Source organism: Helianthus annuus, chromosome 13 (assembly GCF_002127325.2).
Source record: "Helianthus annuus cultivar XRQ/B chromosome 13, HanXRQr2.0-SUNRISE, whole genome shotgun sequence".
NCBI classification, from domain to species: Eukaryota; Viridiplantae; Streptophyta; class Magnoliopsida; order Asterales; family Asteraceae; genus Helianthus; species Helianthus annuus.
In genome coordinates, this window is record NC_035445.2 from 53,838,352 (window position 1) to 53,859,743 (window position 21,392).

Sequence of the window (21,392 nt, forward strand, 5' to 3'; positions counted from 1 at the left end):
ACAAATATTATTTAAAGAATCCATGGGGTCGACAATTTAAACAGTAATCAAATAGTTATTGATCATGAAGGTACGAAAATGTGTGGTCCATAGATATACCATGAACATTCACACTAAAATAAAATATCATTTATAACATACGCTTTATTTTACTTCACCAAATAACACAATTTTACCATCGTATTTCAGTAACCCTACAACTCCATCAGGGATGTCTACTTCAACAAGTGCTACATTTGGGTGAGTAGCAGCCATAAATGTTTCTGTGGTTGCCTTGTAACATAGCACAAACGTCATAGATCTTGTCATGCTTGTTGAGTTGTTTATAGTTGTACATTTGTTGGTTGTTAGGAGGAGACGATCCCTTTTTGTTTAAAATTCCCAAAAGCGATATTCGCTGGCTCATCAGGATATTCTCATCTTGAAAATCATTATTGTTCATTGAACAAATCCTGTAAATCACTGTCGTAATCGGCTATACAAGACGCCGTCTACAATCATTTATTGAACGATCCCTTTAATTCACCAAGTGTAAACGGCATTCAAGAAAATAGGTAAGTGTTCTAATCACGATCCATTAAACTTTCCAGGTTTAAATAAATGCTGACTACTCTTGAATCAATTGTGTGTCATAAAAGTATTAATATTTCATAAAGCTTCATTAAACACTTATAAATTTCAAATGATCATCATATATGTTAATTATAGTTATGTATTATTTTAAACATATATATAGGATTGATTGCCTTTAGGAAGTAGGAACTAGGAACCAAGCCACGTCAACCCATGGAGTCCAATCTATCATATGTCTAACAAAACCAAAACATAATGACCCACCTCAACCAATAAAAGGTTAAAAGAAAGTTATAATAGAGATAAATTATTAAATAAAATAATGATTAAAATAGACTATACATGGAAACCTAAATCTACATCTAATGCCCGACCACTTGGACCGAAGCTCATCTTATCTCCTACATACACCGGTCCACTTACTTGTGCCTCCCCTTTCTTTTTCAATTTTGTCTCTTCCTTTGTATTTCTATGCCTACAAAAATAGAAGTGACAAGGCCATGTAATGTATACAAGATGTTCATGGTCTTTTTATGTAACTTTTTGCATTTAATAAATAGTTTCTTTATTTTAATATAGCGTGTTTTCAATAACCTATTTGTGCTAAGACATGTTGAATAGATGAGCATGAAGCATATAGTTAATATATAGTTATTCGTATTAAAAATATTAAATTCTTAATTAGTTCTAACTCACACATACCTAAATTTTATATCATGTTTGTGTGTTGTTTCGGATCGACTCATCTACGACCTTGGGATGTACTCTCACTTTATTGGTGTTAAAGATGACATGACAGGTAACATGCCTTTCAAATCCCTTTTTTCCTATGTTAAAAAAGTGTTAAAAGCTCCCTTGGTTAACATGTTAACTTAGACAAAAAAGAATAAAAAATTAATACTATTTATTATCAATGTTTATTTTAGCTAAAAAGTTAATGACGTGATATAATTATCAGTATTTATTTTGTATTTAATTTAAACATTTAATATTAGAATAATTAAAAAAGATTTTTTTTTGAACGGCGAAATCGATTTCATTCATTAAGACAAACTAGCACTAGTAAGCTGCTAGAAACCAGCATACAGATTACAGACCATTACAGATACCAATTACAATAAGCAAAACATGCCAACAATCACTCTATATAAAAAATGCACCATTTTTCCCAGTCCAGTGGACCCAGATTAGATCTATTCTTTACCCACAAAAATGACGTTGCTCTGATCTCCTCTATTAGAGCTGGAACATAGACCGATTTGGCAAAAAAAACCAGATTGTTTCTTGTCCTCCATAAGCTTTAGCAGGCTGTTAAGATTATAGCCTGAACCACTTTACTTTTAGGCTTGTTTAAATTCAGATATTTGGTAAAGGAGTAGATCTCGAACTGAAAATGCATATATATTCGAAATCATACACCAGCTTGAAACCCGTTCCATTTCAGCTCGCCAACCGAACAAATTAACTTTTAAAGGTATCCAGTTGTTCCACTCTATGTTGAACGAGCTAGATGTGTAGGAGGTGTTTAGTGCATTTTTAACCGATTTTACAGAAAAAACCCCTTCCTTATCCGCCAACCAAATCCATTTATCCTCCTGCTGTTTTATTTCAATTTGGTTCAAAAGACCAATACAGTTTGCAAGCTCACTTACCTCATCTGTTTCGGATGGATTGTGAAACCACATCCAATGCCATTCAATTGAGCTGTTAACGATGATGGGTAAGGTAAAATTAACAAGGTTAAATCATTTCCTTAGAATAAGATGAAGTAAAAAGGAAAAAACAGGTGATATAATGGTTATATAAAATTAAAAAAGGTTAAGATATACTACATCGCCTAATGTTTAATTACAAATAGAAATTATAATAGAAATTATATATGCGGTTACTTGGTAATAATTTAAACAATTAGTGTCTCTAACTCATTGGATTTTTTTTAATTGATGTATATTAATCTTTTATTTAATCAAACTACAAAATCCCACTTGCTTAATCTTTATAAACATTTATCTACTTTCCAGACATTGTACACATGTATTTGTTTTTAATTATGAAGTAATCAAGGATTATGTCAATTTCGATACTTCCAAAAATACCCCCAGCTATTTATTGGTTAACTGCCATTAGTTACACTATCAAAACATGGCTGAAGTGTCCATATGTAAATCCAGCTTTGTTCATCAGAATTTGTCTCACCACATGTATTAAATTTAACTGCCACCGTACCACCAAGTGTTTGCTGTATTTATTATTTATATTAAGCGCTTGTTTCTTCACATGAGGTTTTGCTAATTTAAATTTTATGAGGTAATCTTAAATAAATAAACACATTTAGGTGTTAGTTTGTTTTTTAAGAGGTAAAATGCATGCCGAACCACCGAGAAATGACAATACTTATCTGCGACCCATATCCACCTATCTTTGTTGTTTGAGACACAAACTTGAGATAGAATTCCCAAGATATCAGCCAGTTCCTTTAATTCCTCCAAGCCTTGGGGGTTATGCACCCATCGCCAATGCCAAAATACAGAACCGTCACTAACCAAATAGCAGTTGTGAACATAGTGTTGGAACTATTCAGAGTGTCGCATATTGTACATCATTTAATGGCATGAAGATAGAAGATTAAGAGTTTTGGTTCAAGGCGTCACTCTGGGCGCTACTCAAGTGATGCCTGATATAATGTATTAGTGTTTAGTTATTGTTAATTGTTGCTTAGATAGATTGTCAATTGCATTGCCGTCACAAGAGTGACGGCAATGGTCATGGCACCACTCTCACTAAGGGCCATGCACAAGCCGCTAGTGATGCCTGAACCCAGTTCCTTGCCTATAAATAGTAGTTCATTTATCTTTGATAGGTTAGGTTTTTGGTGTATTCTTAATTTCTTATCACTTTAATATGTGTGTTTTTGACTACATCTTAGCAAAGTCGGATCCGTATTGTAAACCATTATCTACTATTACATCAAAGCTTCATATTACGTTTTAGATTGTTCTTATTTGTTCTTAAATAGTTTACTTAGTTTTCTATCATTTTCGGGTCAAACATCAAAATAACTGATGTTACAGATCTGGATATTGTTGAGAAACAATATTTACATTGTTAGATCATGGTTTTAGAACTTACAATTTGGTATCAAAGCCTTCATGCTTTTGATAGTTTGATTTTTAAGGTTTTTGAAGAGTTTCAAAGTTTTAAAAAATTTCAAATTTATCAAAACATTGTTTTGATAGATCTGTTAGTATTAAATTGTTTGATGTTTTTTTATGAAACATTGTTTAAAAAATGTTTTCAAAGAGTATTGTTGATATGTTTGAGCTATTGATTGTGTTTATGAACTTATTTTTGTGTAGTTCTTGAAAAAAAGGATTATAAACAGCAAATTCGCCGTCACTCGAAGGAGTTTGGCGCCACTTCCTTAAATTAGGCGTCACTAGATATGTTATCAAAGAAGACGATGATGTGTCAAATTGAAATCAATATCATGAGCATTTCCGTCACTGGTTAGCCGCCACTTCCGCCGTCGTTGTCCCAAGTGCATAGCCGTCACTCGTCTTGTGTTCCATTCGTAGGCGTCACTCGAAGTATCTTGTAACCTTCACTTTTTTAAATTGTCTACTTCAGGCGTCACTCTTAAGTTTTCACCCACCCTCACTAACTCGCGTTAGCACCTTGACTGTCATTGGAATCTATTTTCCAGTGTCACTTAAGTTTATGCCACTTTCGATTGCCGCTTTGATCAAACCAAGACGTCACTCTGTCTGTTTGTTTATTATCAGTCGTCACTGCACAATTCATCCGTCACTTAAACAATTAGGCACTACTTGATTAATTTTGTTTCAAATGGACAATAATCAAACCATTTCAAATGAACTTGAACTCAGTTCAACTTCAGACTTCCAATGTTAAAGTCTGGTGATGATTTTGTAATGTTAAAGTCCCTCGTCAGCCCAAGACTAGTTCTCCTAATCAACAAGTTTTTAACACTGGTCCATCAGCATTTTCCAGTGAGGATAAGACCTTGCTTGCTAGGGATAATAAAGCCTACGGTGCTATCTGAATATAGTTTTATTTCAAATAAATAGAATAGAAGCGAAAATGAAGGGACAGTGGGGGTCGAACCCGCGACCTTCCCGTCTGTCTTGTGACTTAACAAGATAACCCACAACCACTGCACCATTAAATTTTGTTTTAATATTCTAAACACTTTAGTTACTTTAACAAGACCGGTAACAATCATCTTCCCCAACTAGTTCCAAGAACGAAACCCTAACCCCTTTACATAACTAATTCGATCAACACAATTATGGATACCGAAAACTGATAAGGGGCTCCTGATCTAAACGAACCAGAGGAAATGTAAAAGTCGTACCTGTGACACCCCAAAAAAGTCGCAGCGGAAATACAAACGTAGTGGTGACGGAAGTTGGTGCCCATAAATATCTTGGTGAACCATGCATTGTTAATGTTGGACATTCAACTTAAATAAAACATATTTAAAAAGTTAAAGTTTAAAAAGCACACCACAACCATAACATAGTTAAGTTGTCTTGATCCTTATGGATCTTAATACATAGGTCCCAAAAGTTTTAAAAGTTGCCCAAAACATTTATTTAAACAAGACATGTATCAACAACCACAGATACGCCAAAATTCCCGAAGCCGAACTCAAGTACCTGAAGAACACGTTAAAACCAAGTGTCAACACAAAGGAGGGTGAGTTCACATATCCAAATTATAAACAATTTGATCCAAGGAAAACTTTCTAATAATGTGTTTATTATCAAAACATCCATATAATTTTAAAAAGTCATTTTATTTCCTTAATAAAAATCCGAGGGTCAGCCGTCGCAAGCGTTTCCCAAAAACCTTCGATCAAAAGCATCTTCCCAAGTTTACATATTAAATTGATAGCATCATATGTTCAGATTCGTAAGTTTGCAAGACATTACGAGCTATATATTAAAAATGAAGTTATAATCAAAGCTAGACTATAACAGAATATCAATTCGTCGCTTGACTTGACACGGAGCTACCGGTCACGATGGGGTGGTCAACCCGATAGATCTATCAACAATTCCACGCGTGCAATACTTAAATGATTAAACGGCATATTTGTGCATGCGCCCATAACGGGCCATCTATAATGCCTGCCTCATGAACAATATATATCCTACTAATACTGATAAATTTAATATTTTGCGTTGTACGAATTCCCTGAAGTCCCCACCGAGACATAAGCCTATATCCGATACTTATTCTCTTGAGATCAAGCAAATTTGTCCCAACTTTAGATTTAAGCAATTTTAAATATACACGGTCGTTTTCTCATAAACACCGTAATAATCCCCGTTTCTCCCCGAAACATATTTATTCATCAAAACCGTTTCTACCTGAAACATATTTATATCATCAAATCATATATTTTCCACGAATATATATTTTTAATATAACAAAAGGTATGTTTTATAAAAAAACATCTTTAATCCTTTTTAAGGTGTGTTCTTCCCTCAAAACATATACAAAACAGTAAAAAGAGGGGGGTCTAGTGACACTCACCTTTGGGTGCGTATTTGTAACACCTCAAAATTTTGTGACCAATAATGTGTTGACACGTGTCATGAGTTTACACGTGGTATTAAATCCTAAATAAAGGACTAAAGTTGACAAACCGTGAAAGTATGTAAATTCGAGGGTTGTAAATGTCAACGAAGGGTAAATATACTGTATAATAACCCTAAATGATGCTCGTACCTTCAAACGAATAAATCATGGATCGTACGGAGCGAAACGCGGGAGAAAGTGAGAGATTACAAACTACAGGGGTTAATCGTGTCAACATGTTTAATTTATACCTCTGAGTGACCCTTTGACAAACCCGAGGCTTTGTAACAGCAAAATACGCTCACTAGAATATACTATATAAATTTCGCGAAGTTCCGTTTTAAAACGAGAAAGTTATGATCAAATTCGTATGCGAGGGGTTAAAAGCGTCAACAATGAAAGTTAAGGCTTTTCGGATAGTAATTAAACTAACCGAGGACTTAACAATGCGGGTAAAAGTCACGAGGCCCTTAATTGTAAATAATCGAGGGCCAAATCACAAAGTTACCCCTTCGAAACCGAAAGGTCAGGTTAATCATTACAAAAGATTTGAAAAACTTGGAAATCAGGTCTAATGCGGGCCGCGTTAAGGTTATGGGTGAGTTAATGCGGGCCGCGAGCCACCTGCTGATACGTTTTCTGACATTAGGATTCAGGCGGCCCACGTAAAGGTTGCCTGATCCTAATGCGGGCCGCGTGAAGGTCCCATATGCAGAATTCTTAGACAGATTCATTGTTTGAGCTTGTAAACGATCATTGAGGCATTTATTGAAGCATGGGCGCCCTCTACATGTCCCCTAGCACCTTAGGACACCTGTTGATCATCCATGAGCAATCCTAGAGTGAGTTGTAATGATCTTGAGCATGAAAATTCACTATAAAAGGCACTACATTGCACACAATTGAATCACACCTCAAACCTGCTCTCTTGATCATCTCTGGAGCTCTCAAGCATTCTTCTAACATCCCTAGTCGTACACCAAGCTTCTGTAAGTGTGCCTAAACTTTTGTGGCTTAGTTATTGCTTAGTTTAGCTTAAAAGTCAATCCGTCGTAATTAACGATTGACTTTGCGATAAATCACAAATGGTCCAGTGGTTTGTCGAATCAAAGGTAGTTATATGTTGGTAAACATGTGGGCTTTAAACCCCTAAAAGGGCACCCTCTGATTCCCACTCTAACTAGTCCGAATGTCGAGTCAAACGTGCTTAGAAAAAGTCAACAGAAATGCTATTTTGCGATTTAATGCATAATCAGTAATGTAGACGATGTGTAACCTGTTTAAACACTCATAAAACATGATAATAAGTATATTAACTAGTCTAAGCTTGTTTGATCCGACCATTTACTGTTTTGACCCGGTTCGGAGCCGAAAGTCGCAAAACTTTGACTTTTGCATTGACTTCAATTCTGACCCGTTAAAGTATGATTTAGATATGCCTTAGGACTCTCTTAGGACCAGGTTACATGATGGTATAACCCTCTGTGATCGGTTCGTTGTTTGACCGAGTCTTTTACACATTTCCGTTAAATACTTAAAAGTTCACCGTAACGCCCTTTTTAATTTAAAACGAGAATTTCGGACATGTGAAAGAGCCATAACCTTAGATTCTGATTTCTAATCATGTCCCTAAAATTTCACGTCAATCCGAGGTCCAGAATAGGAGTTATGCTAAATAGCGCAAATTACGGAAACTTTAGTAATTAAATAGCGCAATTAGCATAACGCCTATCTAAACCCGGATTTCGACACTAAACCTTTTACACACTGATGTAAAATAATATTTTGGGATTTTTAAAGATTTTTAATTATTTTTAACCTGCTCATAACCTGCGGTTATGGCAACGGTTCGGTAAATACCGAATATACCCTTTTCGGCCATAACTTGAGTTCTACAAGGTCTTTTGACCCAATTCCAGTTGCTACTGATTTAAAATAATAAATAAAGTATTTTGGACTTTATAAACTGTTCAGGAAACTCAGATTTCCTGTAGAACTCAGAAACCTCTTTTATGATCTTTAAAAAGACCGAAATACCCCTACGGGGCATGAAATAGATTTAAACTCGTTACGGGCATTACGAAAGGTATCCTACTGATACCCCAACCTCTTTAAAGTATATTGACTTAGGAAATCAGTGTAGGACTCTTACGGTTACCCGTTACGCCTTTTGCGCGCACGGTTAGGCTTACGTAACTAGTTTACATAAACTAGCCGAAACGGGTCAAACCATATTGTTTTGACCCCAAAATCCAGAGTGTGGTTATTATACCCATATAAAACAAGTCTTCAAACTTGTTGGGTCCAAATCACATTCCATTCACGGTTTCGCCTTTCACGCGATCAAACCGTAACTATCCTTTAAAACTGACCGGTCTAAGCTACGACTAAATTAAAGACCCGTTAGGATTCTAATAGGTTATTTTAAACCTCCGTTCCAGAATAGGAGACCAGTAAAAGCTATCTGCAAATTATTTCGATTAAGGATTTATACTTGCAAAGGTAAATACTTTTAACTTATTTTCCGTTATACGGGCTTGGGTTACGGTATATAGCATACCGCTTGATCGGGCATCAAATTCTCCACAGTTAAGTGGGTATTTGAATAAATTTGATCGGCTCGTTTAAACAGTCTTGTTACTTAAAAGCCTTTGGGGGGTTAATGACCATGTCCCGGATATCCCTGGCATCATTTTACGAAATGGCCACGACCTAAGCGCGGAGTGTAGGCGTACACTCGTCAGTGCATAAATAGATCGCTGTGGTGTGTCTATTGATCTTTAACCCGGACTTGATCCGGGCTACTGAACGCATAAGGAACATGTAATTCGTTCACAAGATTATATATTTAAGTAATTCTCCCAAGTTATAAAAGAGTTTGTGCCTTGTGCATTCAAATCAGTTTTAATAAACATTTTTCAAAAGTGTCGGTTGAATGTATTTACCAGTGTAAACTGACGTATTTTCCCAAAAAGATTAAATGCAGGTACTAAACGTAATTGGCTGGATATAGCTCCTTAGCATCTTAAAGAGTCTCGCAAGCTTAAGATGCCTTCGTCTGTGAACAATACTTATATTTTTATTTGATCCCCTGTGGATACCTTTCAACTATTCGTAATACATTTGATATTACAAACAATGGTTGAAATATAATTATCTTTATGCTTCCGCTGTGCATTCATATATTGTGTGGTTTGACTATATTGTTGCCAACTACGTCACGATAATCCCCCACCGGGCCCACCGGTGAGACACGTGGAAATCGGGGTGTGACAGGTTGGTATTAGAGCCAATGTTGAGTGAATTAAACACTATCCTTAAAGTGTTTAATCTCAATGACACAATTGCACATACTTGAGTCTAGACAAGAACATAGGACAAATTCGAAATTGTTATTCTAGTTTGTCTTTTTATTGTTTATTGTTATTTAAAGTTTTAAAAGCAGGAAATATGCCACCAGCAATCAGACGAGGAAGAGGAGGAAGAGGTAAGGGACAGATCATTACTCACAATGATCACGAGGCTGGACCTTCGAACATGCGAGCTCCTTCCAGTACAAGAAGTGAGGAACCACAGAGACGAAGAAGAAACCTCTTTGAACCTGCGAGACATTCTACCTCGCATAGCTCAACACCTTCGTACCGTCATTCTTTCGGACCAAACTCAGAAAATGACCCCAATAACCCTCAATCATCATTTATACCTCTCCAGCGATCTGCTTCACACCGTTCTTATGGCGATCCTTCACCTTTCTTCGTAGGACAGTTTAACCCGGCGGATTATATCCAAGAGCCAATAGGGTATAACCCTTTAGGACCAGAGGATCACTTTTCTGAACATAATGCAGTGGATATGGACGAGGATACAGACCCCGTCGAGCCTGCAAGGGGTACTCCCAACCATCCAATCGAGATCTCTGATGGGTCATCCTTTCATGGAACACCCTATCAAGGTCCTGACAGCTACCAGGCGAGGTTTGACCAATGTAATTGGTACTTCACGCCATCTCATCACTTCTCGCCTCATGACCAACAACAGCAACAGGATCCTTCTGAGGATTCGCGGTTTGTGGCAATAACGCCACCGCCACCAGTTCAACCAGTAATTCCAGATCCGCCAAGGCGTAGAAGATCAGGCGCGCGGATGTCCACCCGAGGAGGGGAATTCCATTTCAGCACCCGTCGCCACTCGAGTGCGAGTCACTTTCCATCAGTGCCTGAAGATGAACCACAATTAGGTGAACCTTCGGGTCACCCTGCAGAGGTGAATTCTGCACCAGTTGCACCACCTCCGCCACCTTTCGGCTATGATAACCCTATACTAGCATATGGCGGTTCCACCACATACAATCCGTTTGAGCAGCCGACTCACACGCACTACAACTATAACTATGATGCCGATCCATACGTGGTAGCGGCTAATTACAATGCTCTCCATGGAACCTCTTGGAGACCAGATTACTCAGCTCATGGGTATCCAATACCTCCTAGACCTCCGGTTCAGCAACCGTCGCAGCAGCCACGTTTTTCTCCACCGGAGCAAGAAGAAATACTCCACCGTCTAAACCGTGTGGAACGAGACTTCGAACAAGAACGTAAGAGTAATCGTGGATTTCTCAAGGGCTTAGCAAACCTACTAAAAGGGAGGAAGAAACGAGACCATTAGTCTCCTTATGTATTGTTGTATTTGCAATTTAGTCCCTGCGTGGACATTTATCTTATTTCAGTCCCTACGTGGACTTATCTTTTAGTCCCTGCGTGGACATCTATCTTGTATTGGTCCCTGCGTGGACTTGTTTTTTTCTATAAACCTCTGCGTAGGTAATTATTTATTTAAAAAGTCCCGCTTAGGGCAACGTGTAATCATATTTGAAATTTATGGAATGTTATGTTATAAATTTCATTTTTGTTATTATTATATATGAAATAAATCAAAAATCATTCCTTTTAAATTTAAATCTGCCTAAATAAAGAATCTTAAGAGGGAAACCTAGCCAGGTGTCATTATTAGATCCGGCCAAGATGGTAAGACCTGATTAAAAGATTCAGATTTCCTGTTAACCTCTGTAATCATGTTAACGTTCATGGCAGATGTGATTCGTTAAAATCGCATGCGTCATTCTTATATAAGAATCCTTTTAAGGATTCCAAAGCCCAAATTAATGATTTGTAAATCATGGGTTAAATCGTCAATAAAGATGATCATTTGTTAAAGATCCATTAGTGATGTAATGCCTACGGGCCAAACTTATAAAACATCCATTAGTGATGTAGTGCCTACGGGCCAAATTTATTGTCAAATAAGACAAAAGGCAGTGGTAGTCTAGGACTCCCTGTCAGGAAAGGTAAAAGGACCACGGTTCAAACCTTCATGCCTTGATTCTCTGTAATCCCGGCTAATACTATAAAACGTCCTTGTGACTAGGCTTTTATGCCACTAGCAATATTGTTTGTAATTAGGATAAGTTATATTCAAATCCTAAATAAAAGTGAGTAACAAATTAACCAGATATGGTCTCTGTTTACCATGGTTAATGAATTGCCATAAAAGACAATTCCATAATAAACTCCTAAATAAAACTTTTTCATTATCTTCTGTAGCAGATTCAAGTTACAATGGCTGATCCCAATGGAGAGAATAACCACTCGAAAGAGGATGAAAATGATAATGCCCAGATTCATTTGACGGGCGCGGAATTGAAAGCTCTTGTCGACGGTGCTGTTAAGGCAGCCCTGGATCGACAATACGAAGAATACACTGAATCTCGGAGCAGAACCATATCTGAACCACACTCAAAGCCAAAAACCCACTCAAAATCTCACAGCAAGCCACCGTCTAAGTCTAAAAAGGACGATGATAATCACTCATCTAACGAAGACAGTGTCCGTCCAGAAAAAGTGTATACTGATGCATCTCGCACCAGGGGCTGCACCTACAAGTATTTTGTATCTTGTAAACCCCGAGACTTCACTGGGGAGAAAGGCGCGGTAGATTGTATGACGTGGCTAGACGAGATGGACACCGTGGTGGACATCAGTGGCTGTGCGGAGAGAGACGTGGTAAAGTTTGTTTCACAATCATTCAAGGGTGAGGCCCTGGCTTGGTGGAGGTCTCTGGTTCAGGCCTCGGGGAAGGCTGTTTTATACAGCATGACATGGGAGGAATTCATTTCTCTCATCAAGGAAAATTTCTGCCTTCAACATGAGGTGAAAAAGATCTAGACCGACTTTCTATCGTTGGTTATGACGAACCTTGATTGTCAAGTTTACCTCACGAGCTTCAACACGATGTCCCGGTTAGTTGCGTATCTGGTAACCCCGGAGCCAAAGAGAATAGCTCGTTTTATCGGTGGGTTAGCCCCCGAAATAAAGGCAAGCGTGAAGGCCTCTCGGCCAGCGACCTTTAGATCTGTAGCCGACATATCTTTGTCCCTTACTCTGAATGCGGTCCGACAAAGATCGCTGAGGAACAAAGAGGCTGAGAAGAGAAAGCGTGAAGATGATACTTCACGAAGGTCGGGCAAGAAGCACCGTGGAAACGGTGACAACAAGAGGGGATCTGAGTCAAGGAAGGATGGGCAACAGTCTGGTGAGAAGCCCAAGTGCAAGAATTGCAAGAGACACCATTATGGAAAGTGCAGACTTGAATCAAACTCGCAAACTCAGTCAAAGTCATTTGCTTGCGGGTTATGCAAGTCCAAGGACCACAAGACCGTGGATTGCAAAAAGATAAAGGATGCAACCTGCTACGGCTGCAACGAGAAAGGGCACATTAAAAGCAACTGCCCTAAATACGCTAAGAAGCCTGAAGAAACCAAGAAGACCAATGCAAGAGTCTTCAGAATGGATGCGAAAGAAGCAGTGCTAGACGATAACGTGATCACAGGTACTTTCCTCGTAAATGATATCTTTGCAAGAGTACTTTTTGATTCGGGCGCTGATAAGTCTTTCGTAGATCATAAATTTTGCAAATTGCTGAATATGCCTGTCAAAACCTTAAATGTGAATTATGAGGTAGAGCTAGCAGATGGCACCATAGAAACCGTATCCACCATGTTAGATGGATGTGTGATATCCATTAAGAACCACTCTTTTCCTCTATCTCTACTTCCCTTTAAATTGGCTGGTTTTGACATAGTTCTGGGTATGGACTGGTTATCTCACAACCAGGCCCAAATCGTCGGCAACAGAAAGCAAGTGGTGATAAAGACTCCGTCTGGTGAATCGCTTACCATTCGGGGAGATACCCAGTACGGATTGCCTGAGCAAGTGACTATGCTCAAGGCTTCAAAATGTCTAAAGAAGGGTTGTGTCATCTACATGGCACAGGTGATTTTTGATGAGCCTAAACCGAAGATAGAAGACATCCCCATCATTTCGGAATATCCAGAAGTTTTCCCTGAGGATCTACCTGGTCTCCCACCAGATAGGCAAGTGGAATTCAGGATCGATATCATCCCTGGAGCAGCACCTATTGCCAGAGCACCTTACAGGCTAGCACCAACCGAAATGAAGGAGTTGAGGACCCAGATGGATGAACTGCTAGCTAAAGGTTTCATCAAACCTAGTTCGTCTCCCTAGGGAGCACCTGTCCTGTTTGTAAAGAAGAAGGACGGATCGATGCGTCTGTGCATCGATTATCGCGAGCTTAATAAGGTCACGATAAAGAATAGATATCCCTTGCCGAGGATCGATGATTTGTTCGATCAGTTACAAGGGGCAAGTTATTTCTCGAAGATTGACTTGAGGTTAGGCTACCATCAACTGAAAGTCAGAGATGAAGACGTACATAAAACCGCATTTAGAACTCGATTTGGTCACTATGAGTTCCTAGTGATGCCTTTTGGGCTCACTAATGCACCAGCTGCGTTCATGGATCTCATGAATCGCGTTTGCAAGCCGTACTTAGACAAATTCGTCATCATTTTCATCGACGACATTCTTATCTACTCTAAGAACCAAGCTGACCATGAGAAACACCTTCGATGTATTCTCAAACTCCTGCATCATGAGAAACTCTATGCCAAATTCTCTAAGTGCGACTTCTGGCTTCGAGAAGTCCAATTTCTAGGACATGTTGTCAGCGAGCGTGGTATCCAAGTGGATCCCGCTAAAGTAGAAGTTGTCATGAATTGGCAAGAGCCAAAGACGCCTACAGAGATTCGTAGTTTCCTGGGGTTAGCAGGATATTACAGGCGTTTCATTGAAAAATTTTCAAGGATTGCTGCGCCCTTAACTTCCTTGACCAAGAAGAAAGTAAAGTTCGTTTGGGGCCCTAAGAAGCAAGAGTCCTTTGATATTCTGAAGCAAAAGTTGAGCAACGCTCCTGTGCTGACATTACCTGAAGGTACCGAAGAGTTCGTAGTTTACTGCGACGCATCACACACTGGCATGGGATGTGTGCTCATGCAGAAAGGCAAGGTTATTGCCTATGCTTCGAGACAGTTAAAGGTGCATGAGAAGAATTACACCACCCATGACTTGGATCTGGGTGTCGTTGTGTTCGCACTAAAACTGTGGAGGCATTATCTGTATGGTATCAAGTTTGTGATCTATTCGGATCATAAGAGCCTTCAACATCTGTTTAACCAGAAGGAATTAAACATGAGGCAACGCTGTTGGATGGAGACTTTAAATGATTATGATTGTGAAATCAGATATCATCCCCGCAAGGCGAATGTTGTCGCTGATGCCTTAAGTCGAGAGGAAAGGGTGAAACCCATCCGAATCAATGCCAAGAGCATTGAAGTGAGGAATAATTTGATTGAAAGGTTGTTAGCTGCACAGAGGGAAGCTGTGTTGGAAGCTAACTTCCTAAAGAAAAGTTAGGAGTAACTGAGGAGCAGTTAACTCTTAGCAAGGACGGAATTTTATGATTGAATGGGCGAATATGGGTTCCAATTTACGGAGGACTTCGTGATATCATTCTCCAGGAAGCCCATAGTTCTAAATACTCCGTCCATCCTGGAGCAGATAAAATGTACCAGGATCTAAAGGCAAACTATTGGTGGATAGGCTTGAAAAAGTCCGTAGCCGCTTATGTAGCCAAATGCTTGACTTGTGCGCACGTCAAAGCTGAGCATCAAAAGCCGTCAGGCTTGCTACAACAGCCTGAACTTCCCGAATGGAAGTGGGAATGTGTAACTATGGATTTTATTACCAAGTTACCCAAGACGAGGAAAGGAAATGATACAATATGGGTTATAGTTGATCGACTGACTAAGTCAGCACATTTCTTACCCATCAAGGAGACTTATAGCTCCGACATGTTGGCCCAGTTATACGTTGATAAGATTGTAGCCTTACATGGCATACCTGTGTCTATTATCTCAGACAGAGATACTAGATACACGTCTCATTTCTGGAAAAGCTTCCAGCAATCTTTGGGCACACGTTTGAATTTTAGTACGGCTTACCATCCTCAGACAGACGGTCAGAGTGAGCGTACTATTCAAACATTGGAAGACATACTACGTGCATTTGCTATCGATTTGGGTGGTAGTTGGGATAAGAACCTACCACTAATCGAATTCTTCTACAACAATAGCTACCATACCAGCATTAAGGCTGCGCCCTTCGAGGCATTATACGGTAGAAAGTGTAGATCGCCTGTTTGTTGGGCGGAAGTTGGAGATGTCCAATTACCAGGACCAGAGATAGTCTTCGAAACGACGGACAAGATTGTCCAGATTCGAGACCGTCTCAAGGCTGCCCAAGATAGGCAGAAGAGTTACGCGGATCCAAAGCGTAAAGATTTTCACTTCGAAGTAGGTGAAAAAGTGTTACTTAAAGTATCACCCTGGAAGGGGGTGATGCGTTTCGGTAAGAAAGGCAAACTAAGCCCGAGATACATAGGACCTTTCGAGGTTATCGAATGTGTCGGGTCAGTTGCCTATAAGTTAACTTACCGGAGGAGCTCAATGGAATTCACAATGTGTTCCACATCTGCAATCTGAAAAAGTGCTTCACTGATGAATCACTGATAATACCCCATACAGATGTGCATATAGATGAGAGCTTGAAATTTGTGGAGAAACCTTTGTCGATTGAAGATCGACAGGTAAAGAAGCTTCGAAGGAAGCATGTACCTATTGTTAAGGTCAAATGGGATGCCCGTAGAGGTCCCGAATTCACGTGGGAGGTTGAAGCCACGATGAAAGAAAAATACCCTTATTTATTTCTGTAAATCTCGGGTCGAGATTTATTTTAAGGGGGTGAGGATGTAACACCTCGAAATTTTGTGACCAATAATGTGTTGACACGTGTCATGAGTTTACACGTGGTATTAAATACTAAATAAAGGACTAAAGTTGACAAACCGTGAAAGTATGTAAATTCGAGGGTTGTAAATGTCAACGAAGGGTAAATATACTGTATAATAACCCTAAATGACGCTCGTACCTTCAAACGAATAAATCATGGATCGTACGGAGCGAAACGCGGGAGAAAGTGAGAGATTACAAACTACAGGGGTTAATTGTGTCAACATATTTAATTTATACCTCTGAGTGACCCTTTGACAAACCCGAGGCTTTGTAACAGCAAAATACGCTCACTAGAATATACTATATGAATTTCGCGAAGTTCCGTTATAAAACGAGAAAGTTATGATCAAATTCGTATGCGAGGGGTTAAAAGCGTCAACAATGAAAGTTAAGGCTTTTCGGATAGTAATTAAACTAACCGAGGACTTAACAATGCGGGTAAAAGTCACGAGGCCCTTAATTGTAAATAATCGAGGGCCAAATCGCAAAGTTACTGTGACACCTGTGTCACTTCAACCATCAAACAAACGCCAAACCAATGAAATATTGTATTTCATACTTTGGACTTGTATAAATATGTGTATCGTTTGCACATATCAACTCTTGTTCGATTTCGAGCTCTACATCGCTTTCTGGAGAATTATACGCAAACTAGTACGTAAACGTACTCAGTTTAATGCGACAAATACTCCGGAACATCAACATATACTCAACATACCTTAAATAACCTTTACATAACTTAGAAATAAGTTTTGAAGGCTTTGGTATGGCAAAAACAAGTTAATTCGCTTACAGGGACTAAACTTGACAAACTGTGAAAGTATGCCAATTTAAACTGTAACGAACATTCCGGAACATGTCCATAAGTTAAACATACCATAAATATCCTTTACATAGCTTAGAAATAGGCTTTGAGGGGTTTGGTATACTAAAACAAACTTTTGGTTCATTCAGGGGCTAAAAGTGTCAAAAAGTGCACAAGTTTGCACTTTCGCGCATAACTTACGTTCTGAATACATCCGGACATCCAAAAATTTATGTAAGCATCCTAGTATTATGCCTTAGTGTTTGGCATGAGAAAATCCATTCGTCGCGCAATTTGGATCGTCTTTCGCGCTTATGCGCATTCCGTCGTAATTAACCGAACTTCGCGACCGTACGGCCAAACGAACCGACATCCGACATACTTTTGAACACATTTTAAGTTCCCTATACTTTAACTTCATTTTAGAACTTTGAAATAAGGTTAACAGGGATTAAACGTGCCAAAAACGCACCAAAAACCAAGTTTTGGTGCTGCAGGGACCAAAATGGTAAATCAGCCAAACTAGGGGCTTACGGACCGTAAGCCAAAGCCCATACGGTCCGTAAGGGGTCCCCAGTACAGCAGAACCCACATTTAATGCTGATTGGCTCCTCAAATGGCGAAAGGTCCAAATGCCTTTTCACCCAATCAAAGGCCAAGGGCCATATTCAGTGAATCTAGCAATTTAACACATGTACGCACAAGATCGTGGCACGATATTCGATAAAACGATCCTAACGGTTCCCCTTTTCCTATAAATACCCCCCCCATTTTGCTCAAAACCCACACAATCTGATCTTAAGGCTCTAAGTTGGAACCATTGTTTCATACCTGAGCCATTTTGGTCTAGATTAGCATTCGGGGACCCTCCGTAAGTATTCTTTCGTTCTTTTATTCGCTTTTCGAGTCCGAAAGTCGACGTTTTGTTGACTTTCTGCATTGACCAGGTTATGGTCGATGCGAAGTTCATTAGAACTTCATAACGTGAGCGTGATCACGATGGTTATAGTCCGTAGTGACTATACCTACTGATCACCACGTTATCTAGGCTCAGTGACGAGCCGTAGTTTCGGCCAAAATGTGCATTCTTGCATATTTTGTAACCAAACTACGCGTAGGCATCAAAGCCGTTTGTTTTGATGTCAAACCTGTTTTCAAACTTAGTTAAGCATGTTCTAACATGCTTAGCTCGTCACTTTTAGTTTAGTGCTTATATAGGGTCGTAAGGTAAGCGATCTAAACCATCGCTTATACTTTCGAACCCGACCCATTTGGTCGATCATTAGGACCCGACCAAACACATTAGGTGACCATAGCTATAACCTTCCGAGGTTATGCCTTGTGGTCACGATGTTAGGCGTTCCAGACGCGTTCTACGCGAACGACGCGTAAGGTAGCATAAGCTACCTAAACGGGTCGTGATGGGTCGCAAGCACCTAGGTTAAGTTTCATTTTAGTATGTAGGCTTTGTTAAACCATATTACACGAGTCTCCATACTCGTTTGGTTTACGAACCCGCGTACTATCCGATCCTTCCGATTTGGTCCGGTATATTAACATAGCTACCTATTAGGTGCCGTTTGATATCCCGTGATCTAGCATTATTTGGTATTATACAAGAACTACAAAGCAATCTTAGGTGAGTACATAGAACCCCATCTTTTACTGTTTTCCAAACTGTTTTGGGGTGAAACACATGTGCCTATCTGTTACTTTCATGCTTTCCATGTTTTCACATCATATGCATGCTATGTTGTTAGAACATTATAGTACACGATTTCATTACATTTCATGCTATGTATGCCCATTGTGTGCGTACTTAGTACATTTGATTTACATTACATTTCTGTTGCATATGTTTACTCAGCATATGGACACATTGATTTACATGAACATTTCTGTTGCATATGTTTACTCAGCATATGGACACATTGATTTACATGAACATTTCTGTTGCATATGTTTACTCAGCATATGGACACATTGATTTACATGAACATTTCTGTTGCATATGTTTACTCAGCATATGGACACATTGATTTACATGAACATTTCTGCTTTGTATGTTTACTTAGCATACTTAGTACAATTGTTTACATCACATGCCTTCATTTTGTTATGACATTTGGTTTGTTTAACATGGGACAATACATTCATTAACATTAGCTACGCCGTCCGTTAGTAGGTAGTGGTACCATAGGAATTGACAACTCCCATTCCTGAAGTCCTAGGTTTGATAGGACTGGAAGGAGTGACCGAATTCGATATACATAACTTAGATGAACCTTTAATTTGTTTAAGGGTTTATCGCCGCAGTCTCAAGGCTTGGATGTATGCATAGTTTACAATATCGCATAAATGTTAATATCAAATTGAGCATGCATTTTTCCACAGAACATAACGTTGATTTAAACCACGTTTTACTTCAACAACTTGTTTTGTGCATTTTACATATGGTTTAAGTTGATACATTTCGCTTACTATACATGATACATTTTGGGATACACATTACATGGTTTACATTAAACATAAACATTTGACATGGCTTACACAATAACACTTGACATTTGGTTTATACATGAACAATTTACATGGTGGATTGGTTTGGGTAAATGATTTGAGTAACGTGGCGTATGTAATATGATACAAACGTGGTGGATACGCCGCTGGTACTTCCTATATATAAATGTTTGTATAATATTACATATCGCGGCGTTATCTAAGTCATTTCAGTTTAGACACATTACATTTTACACAAATATTATATTCTTCACAAGACATTATTTTCACAAACAACTTATCTTATTCAACTCATTTTACTTGGTTACTCGTTTAACCTTGCACTTATTTATACATATCATATGATGTTATCGTTTTTTTTTCAAATGGTTTACAAAGCAAGACAAATCACAAGGTTCATGACTGACTGTTATTAAACATTCTTTAAACTCAAGTCATGAATCCCATTTTCACAAAACCTATGTATCTCACAGGCATTTTTATGCTGACGTACCTACTTTCACATGTGTTTTCAGGAGATGATGCATAGGACTTATCAAGACATACTTAGGCGGACCTGTGCCTTAGTGACTTAAAACGAGACAAGAACTAGTTAATTTATGTTATGTATTCTTTGGTTCTTGTTTAAGACAATGTAAACTTTCATGTTTGATTAATAAAACGAAACTTCGTTTACCATGGATTTGAAACAATTGATTCTGTTACAACACTCCCCGACATTTCCGCCACGTTTTGTATGTTCTACGTGGTCGGGGTGTGACAGAAAAGTTGGTATCAGAGCCAATGGTTATAGGGAATTAGGTTATTAGTAATGCTTTGACCTAGTCTATAACCTTCCTAGGACCCTAACGCGAGTTCACTTGCGTTTAGTCATAAAACAATACCGTCACCTATCCTTAGGCGACGACCACAACAAGAACATGAATTTCAAAACCGCTTCGAAAACTAATCATCTGTTCTAGGATGATTGATTACTAGGTTTTGAACCCTCTATTGTAAGGTTTTGAACCCTCTGTTATAAGGTTTTGAACCCCTTTGAATTTTCAAAACTCTCGTCAAAATTTTTTGGGTCCTAAATAGTGTGAACACGTGCGAATTGGAAGAGTGAATGCCTGTACCCTGGGTTTTCTGTCTAAGGTTAGAGTGTTCGTACAAATCCACATAATCGGACCAGTCACTCTTACCTGGGAACTCTTGGGGTGAGTGTCCACTTATAGGCGAGCATGTCTTCGCGATACACTATGAGGATCTATTTGCTTTGATTCATCCTTGGTGTTGTTTGTTTGATTCATGATTCAAACAAATGACCATCAACCGTGATTACGGTCGGTGATTGTAACATCTTATTCTTACCCAATACCATTTTATTTGTTTCCTTTCATGTTTTCCTCTTTTAGAATGCCTCCTCGACGCGAACACTAGATAGCAACTGCTGAGCTGGCAGAAATTATTGCGCAGCAGATGGCTGCTCAATTCCCAAATCTCTTTGCTCAATGGAACCAAGCCAACAACAACAACAATGGTACATGCAATTTCAAGAACTTTAACTCAGCTAAACCACTCAAGTTTAGTGGTTCTGAGGGAGCAACTGGGCTTCTTCAATGGTTCAAGAGCATCAAGAAT